General features: G+C 35.5%; 1 pseudogene; it reads right to left on the bottom strand.

Moving 5' to 3' along the window:
* The window catches only part of LOC120138576, a 36,967-nt pseudogene extending 27,630 nt beyond the window's left edge, over positions 1–9,337 (bottom strand).
* Positions 9,338–10,978: the final 1,641 nt, after the last annotated feature.

The raw sequence follows: 10,978 nt of genomic DNA on the forward strand, positions 1-10,978 counted from the left end.
TTTGTATCGTATTTTGTTTGTATCAATAATAGTGCGAGTTATAAAATTATCAAGAGGCCACCTACGCTTCCAAGAAGTGGTATCTAGAGCTTGGTTTGAGTTTACGCAGCAGTAAAAATGACCAATATGATTTAACCACAAATCTCGAGATTGACAAAGACAAACTATGGCAATTAGAGTATTCAAATAAAGATGTTACTAGGTTCCCAAGATTGTTGGAATATTATCGAGGAAGGAAGGTTGCGTTGACCTTGAAAATGCAGCAGCAGAAGCAACCTTGACCAATGAAGAAAAAAGGGCACTAAAGGAAGCTCGTAAAAAAGATAAAAAGACGTTGTTCTTTATTTTTCAAGGAGTAGACGAATCTAGCTTTGAAAAATTTTCGATGCGAAGACCGCAAAGAAAGCATGGGAGATTTTACAAAAATCTCTCCAATGTGCAGAAAAAGCAAAAAAAAAGGTACGTTTACAATCTCTTATAGCTGAGTTTGAAATGTTAAAAATGAAAAATATGGAAAACATCGATGATTATATTAGCCGTGTGAAACCGATAGTAAATGAAGTGAAAAGAAATGGTGAATCACTTGACAAAGTAAGAGTGATGGAAACAAAATTGTGGTAATTGACAAGAAAATTTGATTACGTGGTCGTGCCAATCAAAGAATCAAAAGTTTATCTTAAATTTTGATCAATGAGCTTGTGGGTTCACTTCAAGCCCATGAGTAGAAGATGAAACAAAATGAAGATTCTGAAAATTTGGAGAAAGCTTTGCAAAGCAAGATGAATGTCAACGAAGGAGGACGAGGCTAAGGAAATCGTGGTGGTTATCGTAGAAGTTATAGAGGAGGACGAGGAACTCATGGACATGGTGGTCGATCATATGACACCGCTCAAACAAGTGAAAATTACCAAACATTAGGTTGTAGACGAGGATTTAGAGGCCGAGGCCAATGTAGAGATAGATATCAACAAGGAAATAAATCTCAGGTACAATATTATAATTGCAAAAAGTATAGTCACTATAGTTATGAGTGTCGATTAACCCCTAAGTAGGAAGAAAGAAATAACGTAATAGAAGCTGAGGAAGAAAAAGTTGAAAATCTCATGTATTTCTTACTTGCAAAGGAAATGAAGAATTTAAGAAAAATATTTGGTATCTTGATAATTGTGCCAACAACCATATATATGGCCCAAAAGAGCTGTTCGTGAAGTTAGACGAAACAATCTATGGATGAGTAACCTTTGGTGACGACTCGCATGTAGAAGTCAAAGGCAAAGGAGAAGTCATGATTACTCAGAAAAATGGTGAGAAGAAGTACATCTTAGATGTGTATTATGTACCGGCTTTGAAAAGCAATATTATTAGCCTTGGACAACTTATTGAAAAATGATACAAAGTGGAGATGAAGAATCGCTCACTTAACATCAAAAATAAAGATGGAGAATTAATTGCCATAGTCGATATGACTCGAAATTGCCTCTTTACCATTGACATTGAGTCAGGAGAAGTAAGGTGCATGAAGACCGCAATCAAAGATAATTCATGGATGTGGTATCTACGATATGGATATTTGGATTTTCGGGCTTAAAGCTATTATTATGGTGAAAGGATTGTTCGAGATCAACCCTAAAAATCAATTATGTGAGTCTTGCATTAAAGGAAAGCAACACAAACAAAACTTTGAAGTTGGTAGATCCTGGCGTTTCCGAAGGCGTTGAAGATAATACACATATATAGTTGGTCATTTTAACATACCATCACTTAGCGGTAGCAGATATTACCTAACTTTTATTGATGATTTTAGTAGAAAATGTTGGATTTATATCTTGAAAGAAAAGTCATAAGCATTGGAAAAATTGAAAGAATTTAAAGCAATGACGGAAAAACAAACCAACCAGATACTTTTGTAAAGAGCATGACATCATACACCAACTAACAACTAGATACACATAACAAAAAAATGGAGTAACAAAAAGAAAGAACTGCACAATCCTTGATATAACAAGAAGCATGATAAAAAGTAAACACCTACTGAGAAATTTCTGGTATGAAGTAGTACGTTTGTGCAGTTTATTTGCTACATCGATGTCCAACCAAAAGTGTGAAGTATATTACGCCAAACGAAGCGTGGAATAGTAAAAAACCAGGAGTTGGACACCTCAAGATTTTGGGTGCATCGCATACGCCCATGTTCCTGAACAGACTAGAAAGAAGCTTGACTACAGAGGAGAAAAATGTATTTTCATTGGCTATAATGAAAGAAGCAAATCATGTAGGTTATATAATCCTCTTAATGGCTACCTAGAAGAAGTTTATATTGAGAAACCACCTGGGCACATTAAAAAAGGACATGAAAATAAAGTTTATCGGTTTAAGAGAGCTCTGTATGGATTAAAGCAAGCTCCAAGAGTGTGGAACACGAGAATAGATGAATACTTCCATAGAAATGAGTTCATGAAGAGTCTATACGAGCATGCCTTATACACGAAGAAAAAAAATGAAGATTGTGATATCATGATCGTGTGCTTATATGTGGACGACATGATTTTCATGAGAAATAATCTAGGTATGTTTAATGATTTTAAGAAAGCTATGACTAAAGAATTCAAAATGATAGATATTGGTGAATTCAACAAGAGAGCCATTGAGTTCGACGTTGTTCAAAAGCGTCGTTGGAAGTCTAAGGTATCTGACTATTACATAACCAAACATAACATATGCTATGGGATTGGTAAGCAGATTCATGGAGAATATTAAACAAGATTTTCATAACCGATTTTTGACAATACGACATGTCTCGACTTATTTGTGAAAAAACGATTTTATAAAAGAAATGTTTTGGAGTCGCCATCGACCTTTTGTGTTAGGTAGGTCGAATACCCATAAACCTCCTTTTAAAAGAGTTTTTAAGAAAATATCATTTTAAAAAATTCATCAATCTACGTGTAACCAGAAATTCATTATTTTTTAGTAATAAAAAGGGGTTTAGGGATCAATTAGACGTGGGGAAGGATAAGCACCCCCACAATGCCAAAAATTTGTACCCCATTGATTATAAATTATCTCTAATAATGGAAATATAAGAATTCAAATATAAATTTAAGTTACGATCCTATTATTCCAAATTCAGCCATACAATTTTTATTTAACGAGAAATTCTAAGGAGAAATAGAAAATATTATAATATTTCCAATCGAAGAGAAAATAACTGAAATAAAAAGAATATAATAATTTCTCCTAAGAACTTGATATTAAAATAAATTGATTCGACTAAAATAAAAAAATTAAGCCAATTTGAACAAATTTAATAAATCATCCTAGATGATGAAAGTTTAAACTTGAATGACAAAAATATAAAGACAATAAAAAAAGACCCAGGAAAATAGATATCGCACAAATATAAATGCCTAAATGAAATAAAATCATAAATAACATAAGGATCAAAATACAATATAGCAAAATAAGGCATTTGATGTGATAAAAATATGAAACATGCATATATACTCATGTGACTAAAATAAAATAAACAGAAAATAAAGTGCAATAATTAAAGGACTGAAATTAAATTGCTGAAAAATAAGGAACCAAAATGTAATAAAAGAAAAAATAGTTTCCTAAATCAGAAATAAGCAGTGACCCAAATGCGTAAATTGAAAGGACGATAGTCAAATCAAAAATAAACAGTCACTAAAATGCATAAAATAAAAGAACAATGGCTAAATCAGAAATAAACAGTGACTAAGATGCATAAATTAAAAATACATAAAAAAATTCATGAATAAATAATAAAACATAATACATCAGTAACTAAAGTAAAAAAAATAAAAAACAGTGACCACTTTTGAATAAATAGAAAAAATAAAATAGTGACTAAATTAAAATAGAGTAAAATAGAATGATAAAAATGCAATAAATTAGAAAAGGGACGTCCAATGACCAAAATGAGAAAACACGACAAACATAAAGGACCTGTAAGAAAATAAGCTAAAATGTCAGTATAAGAACATTAAAATGGTCAAATCTTAGAATAATGACAAAATATTTAAAAATAAGTGAAATAAGCTGAAATTGGGGACCAAAATGAACACGAGAGAAAATTGGAGTGATTACATGCATGATTTGACCCTAAAATCCCTAAACGCACTGTTTGGTGCCGAAACTACGTTGTTTCACGGGGGTTCAGGCAAATGCCAAAACGGCGTCTTTTTGATTCGTTTATAAATACCCATTTTTTCTTTCAATTTCTCTTCTTCACTCTCTCTCTTCCTTCTCAATCCTCACCATTCTCTCTTCACTTCTCTAGAAATCAACGACGAGCGCTATCGCCAACAACCACGCTGGCCGACGCCGACCACCGTCGTCGGTGGTCGTTGGCTATAAAACTTTTGGGGTTCCTTTATTTCATCGTGGTGGTTACAGATTCGGCCACCGTTTTGTGAGATTTGGAGTCTATCATCATGAAAATGGTCGGTGACCTTTCAGATTTCGAAGCTCCGATCTCCTTCGTTTACCGTCAGATCGACCTAGTTTTTTAATATGTTGCTTTTGGGGATACCTTACACATTTTCATCGTTTGGATTGGACAATATGAGTTCCTATCACCGGTGAGAGATCCGGTCCAGAGGTATATTCCTCCTTTCTTCTTTTTCATTTTTTTCTTATACAATATTTGCTTTAAAGAAAATAAAATAACCGAAAAAAGTTTTTTTATTTAATGCTCTCTATTTTTTTTAAAGTCGAGAACCCTTTACATTTTTCTTGTTGAGGTTTTATATAACCCAGTTACATCAATAAATTAAAATTTTTTTACAGGGCATGGAGATGGCAGAGAGTTGGAATCTGATAGAGTTGGTGGTGGCGTGCGTGGTGCAGTAGTTGGTGGCACAACGACCAACAGGGGATGGGTTGGGATCAGTGCAGCAATGAGTGACAGGGCATGATTTCTTACATTTTAAATTAATTTGTTTTTGGGATAAAATTGGTGATTACAACTGCCCCTATTTTCTCATTACTACGAACTGGGAATAGAGCGAAGATATAAATCACCAATTTTATCTGGCATGTGCTACTGTAATTCTGGCGTTACAAGCTCTTCACCTCGGGAGAGTTCTTCTCGATGTCAATCCACTCCTTTCTACGACGGAATCAAACAGAGTGATGATGATGATCCAACTCCATATACGATGAATGAGCCAAGTACTGGTGTTTTTCCAACTCCTTATAGAATCAATCATAGTTTTTGCTGCAAGTGGTGTCATCCTTGCTTCGTTCTCTTGGTTGTGTATCCCTCTCCAATTCTTCAAGCTTGATCTCACATCAGTGTTCTTTCTATCATCCACCGATTCATCTTCTCATCTTACAATATAACAGATTGTCTCTATGAGTATTTGAAAATCTTCTCATCTAGTTTGCTCCAACCTCACAAATAACAGACATGAGAAGAACATATCTACCATTAATTATCACATATGTGAATTTATTATTATTATTTTTCTTTTGACTTCTTTCAATTTTTCTTTTTTTATCTTTCATTTTCTTTTTCCCTTTTTTTAACACCATATGAAAACATCTTGCCCGAATGTCTTACACATGGCTCGAAGGACTTACTAAGTAATAAACTTTGGAAATTGTTTTCTTACTTTTCAATAAAAATCAATTTTCAAAAATAATTTAAACGAGATACTTTGAAATCGCTTTATCATTTATCAAAAATCATGTAATCATGTGAAAACATCCTACCCAAAGGTCTTGTGGATGGCCCGAATGACTTATCATCTTGCCTGAAGGACTTATCATCTTGCTCGAAAGAGTTATAGATGACCATAAGGATTTAAGCACCATGCTCGAAAGAAATTCTGATGGTCCGAAGGACTTACTAAGTAGGAAACTTTGGAAATCGTTTTCTTACTTTTCTAAAATGAATTTTAAAAAAGGATTTAAATGAGAAGTTATAGAAATCGCTTTTTCATTTTTCGAAAATCATGTTAAAACATCATACCCGAAGGTCTTATGGATAGCCCGAAGGACTTATCATCTTGCTTGAAAGACTTACAAATGACCTGAAGTATTTAAGGATCATGCTCAAAAGGTTTACTGATGGCTCGAAGGACTTACTCATCAAGAAACCGTTGAAAATCAAGCTTAGCTTCTTTAAAACTTCATTGGAAATAATTGATCACTTGTAAATGTATATGCTAAGGCAAGCAAATCTGTCCAAGTGTACATAATAGATGCAAGTAATATAGTAGTAAGTAGAGTTTTCGTCTCCTCAGGGATTGGTGGGAATTATTGATGTTTTGCTATAGCTAGAACTAGATGTCATGAGCTAGTCCTGAAATTCTTGTCGAAATAGAAAACAATTAGTATCAGTGGATATAAACAGATGGAAAAGTACTACCAAGGCAAGAAATATTGTGAAGTATAGAGTGCATAAAAGTTTGGTTGAGGCAAGAAAAATTTGCAAAAGTAAACAAATAAAAATTTTCAAGGCAAATAAAAGTGTTGAAGTCAATATATTCAGAAAAAACTCACATGATCAGAGTTCTTAAGGAGTACTTAGGTTGGTTTTTGCTATGACGAGAAGTTATTCTATGTTTAGAATGACTTAGTGTGCTATGCTTAGGTTGCCCGACAGAATTACTGGAGTATTCAAGAATAGTTGCTAAAACAATACTACTCGGCGTGAACTACAACCCTTGGTTTGTCAAACTATTACTATGGCAATACCCCTCAACGTAAACTGCAGTCATTGCCTATCCTACTCAAGTAGTTACCCCTTTTAGTCAAATGAAACCCTATCCTTATCTCTAATACATATTAGAATCTCACCATCCCGGATTAGTTCTGTTGTTCACGTAGATCTACCCTAACTCTCTCTATAGTAGGCATTTATTCCTAGAAAAATGGCAATCTCTCAAAAGTTCTTACAAAGCCTCTCTCGAGGGACTGACCGCTGCTTCGATGAAGCCCAACTATGGAGGGCTCCAAGGACGGTCGAGTGGGGGAACGGTGGAAAATAAGGTGTTGCAACCGCTTACTCCAAGCCTAGGGTAAATCCTCTCCTTTATTGTCTCTCTTTTCGGTGGATATAATGAGGTATTTATAGTGGGAATTTCTAGGGTTTTGTGTCCTTAAAAATTCCCTAAATACCCTCATTGACTTATCCATTTTACAAATGACATAGCGGTTGGAAGTGGTCAATTTCCTTGATGAGGGCATGATTGCACGTGAGGATGAAACTGGGAAAATGACGTCACCAGTTATTGAGACGTGTCATATATGCAAGATAAATTTTGCCTCGAGAAGAAAAATATGTTCCTCACTTTTGTCTTCTTATGTTCCTCTAGCCCTGGGAAATAGTTTTGTCTTGGCAAATAAATTCTTCCTTAGTTATTTCCTGCATCAACACAACCAACAAAAAACCTTCCTCCTCAGCAGTGTCAATTAAACCAAATAAATCTTGCCTAGTCAAAAATTATCCACCACATGCAAATATAACCTAAATACAACTAAAATGCTATGACAATGACTTTTAGACACAATAAATTAATTAAAAAATAGAAAACATAATATTTTTACAGAGTTATCACACCCCGAAACTTAAACTATTACTTGTCCTTGAGCAATGGATAATAAACAGTAGAAAAATAAATTGCCATGGCAAAGCAAAAAAAAATAGGACAATCATATGGTTTAAATTTCAACCCTCAGCAAAAAGTTTAGCCTCAACATAGTAGACTGTACGAGAAGTCAAGTACCTTTCCTAGGTCAGGACTCTTTGTCAGTGTGTGTGTGTGATTGTATAGCAGTCTATGCTTTAACGTAGTTAGAAAACTCATAAGTAAACGTTTCTGTTTTGCCAAGGCATCAAATTATTCATCAATCATAGTTTCACTCCTATTTATTCAACATGTAACTTCAACTTTTTAAGAAAACTTCAAGGGGAGTCATCTCATCACAACTACCATCCCACACTCTAGGTGAAAGGGAGCATACCTTCTACCCCCGAGCTAGTCAGGTAGAGTCATCCCGTGACTACTTTCATTCACTCATATATTGAGGCAACTATTATTTAAGGGATTTTTCCAGGTCATGCCATCGCACAGAGGAGTGTCCCTCTACAGTTATGCCAATAAATTTATTTACAATTTAACACAATTAAAAACAACAAGGAGTTCAATTTATCCTTTTAAACATTTAATGCCACGACGTGCAAAAAGTTATTTCCTAAAAATTTTCTAAACACCTTAAGCAGAAAAAACATACAATTGTGTTCAAAGTCACAAAGAATCAAGTCCTAAGGTCAGTTATAGCCTTTAGCAGTCATGTAAAATAATTCTGGCCTATGCAATAAAATTTTCTTTCATCATCGGGCATCATCAACTTTTTCTAACAACTATCATAATAAAACTCATGCCATGACAATAAATATTTCAACCAATTGTTATAAAAAATGCAAAAACTAAGTATGGATTACAACACCTCCCCCAAACTTGAGGGATACATTGTCGTCAATGCATGAATACGAATGTAATGAAAATTACTCTAAAATGCTAATGCAAATAAAAGAAAGTTACCTCATTTTGGTGGAGAGGCTTGACTAGACACACAGGTTTCACGTCGTTTGAGAGGAGGGGGCTTTCGTATCCAGTATTTCCTAAAGGAAGCAAAGAATGATATGGCATAGCAAGACGACCAGTTGGTCGCTTGATATGACGTCGCGTACTCAGGGGACTAGTCGGTGATGAAATCTCCTTGGTGTGGGTGGGCTCAACAGGGGTGTCTTGATATTGGCTTGCTTCAGGGTCACGAGCTGGTTTAACATTGAGATCTAGGGGCTATTCATATACTTGTTTAGGAGTAGAATGGTCAGGGACTGGGTTGAAATCATCATCATCAAGGAATTCTAGTGGGATTCTGAATGTTCTTGGAAGAAGATGAGGGGGAGCTGAGATATTCATCTGTCTCGTATTGGCCTCCTTTGTGTATAGGGGAGACATGCATGGCAAGATGATTGATATCCACGGGGGAATTGGGTGGAACATTTTGTGCTGAGGCATGAAATAATACAACCTGGAGTGATTGATTGTCGTAGGATTTCATTCGGAGAAGGCGACAGATCCTCATTGGTAATCGGGAGAAACTTCTTAAAGAAAACATTCATTTGTGCATCCTGAGCCTTTACATAGTTGAAGAAGGTTTGTATGTGACCTTTCAGATGCTCCAATTGCTCTCGCGTCTCCCTAGTGGATGTGACCACGGCTGTAATTCTTGTCACAGCAACTGATTTTACTCCTCGTTCCAAGCTCTTGTGTGGAGCGTTGTCAACAAAACTCATAAGTTCAGGCACCTTCTTTTTATTGATGCCTTCCTTCGACTTAATAAAGTCCTCGAAAGGCTTCACAGGGACTTTTTTTCTTCGTGTACAAAGAGGTTATTAAATTGGGAAAAAGAAGGTTACCTCGAGTCATCTTCGCACACTCGTGGATCTACTCAAAAATTATCTCACCCACATTGATCAAGCGTCTGTAGATGATAAAGTTCATCAACATCAATCGCCTCACTAACACTGTCGTGTTATGTGAAGTAGGCATCAACTTGCCTTTCAAAAAATGATTCCACAGTTTGGTTGTTGGCTTAAGGGCTCGGCAGTCCACACACTTTCGGTTGGGTGCGTTCCTTTTAAACTTCACCCAACGAAAACAAAAATCCTCCTTCACACCATCGTACGTCTCTTGATATGCCTCGACAAGAAATATTTTATGTTGATCCTCCACCTTGCCGAGCTTGAAGTAGCGATTTAAGGTAGAGGGAGTAAACCGTATGGATTTCCCTCTAACATACACAGTGTGTTGGGATGGGTCACCTAAGTGGGCGTAAAATACTCAAAACATTATCGCACCACTGCTTTTGGATTCCGGACAAATTTATCCTATTTATGCTTCCGTATGATGTCCATTACCTTCGGTCCAAAGGGTTCTTTACTAGCCTCTAGGAAGAAAAAGTCATCCTCCAAATAAACTTGTCATTTTTGTGGGGTTTTGTACTTTACCTTAGCCTCGATGGTTTGGAATTGCTCGAATCTTGAAGCTGCAGTAAAGGATGTAGAAGTGCCTGGAGTTTTCTTGGATCGGGCCATGGTGTTTGTTGTGACAGATTTAGGGAAAGAGCAGAGGATTCTTACGGAAATAATGGAGGGTTTTGGTGAAAGGTGCAAAATTAAAGGAAAGAAAGGTAGAAGAAGAAGAAGAAGTTGAAAAAGAGTGAACGATGAGAAGAAAGAGGAAGTAGGCTTAATTGGAGAAAAATAATGGGTAATGTGTGGTTTTTTGGGGGTAAAACGATAAAAAGTGAAAGGGAAAAGAGATATGGTATTAATTAGGGAGATATATGATTTAACTATAAAATAAAATAAAGGGAAAATATCTTTCCCTCTTAAAAGTGTCGCCAAAACCAATTCTTTAGGGTTTCTTTCCCTCCCATGCATGAACTTCATCCCTAAGCTGTCACGTGTACCCTAGCTACAAAAAGAAACAAAAATAGAGAATAAAATAGAAATAAATAAATCGTGCAGAATAAAATAAAAATAGATTATTTATATACAGAGTGCAAATTTTTGTTACCTTGAATGAAACTTCAGACAAAATGAGTATCTATAGTTGCCCCTTTTTGCTCATTATCGTGTATCAGGAATAGAGCAAATATCAAAGGATGGTCATCTTTATCCAGTTATGAGGAATTCGAAAGGTTAGTCTATTCCACTACAACTTCAGGGTAAGTCAGATTTGATCTGCTCCGCTGTTTTTCGGGGTAACCAAAATTGAAAATTTTGATTCACTTTGCTAGTCTTCAGGGAAGGTTGAATCGAATTTGACTTGCTTCACTACTCTTCAGGAAGACCAAATCTAGGAAATGAGGATATGCTCCGCTACTTTTTAAGGGAGACCAGACTTGGAAATTTTTTATTCATTTTACTCTT

Source organism: Hibiscus syriacus, unplaced genomic scaffold (genome assembly GCF_006381635.1).
Source record: "Hibiscus syriacus cultivar Baekdansim isolate YM2019G1 unplaced genomic scaffold, ASM638163v2 tig00110694_pilon, whole genome shotgun sequence".
Classification (NCBI taxonomy): domain Eukaryota; kingdom Viridiplantae; phylum Streptophyta; class Magnoliopsida; order Malvales; family Malvaceae; genus Hibiscus; species Hibiscus syriacus.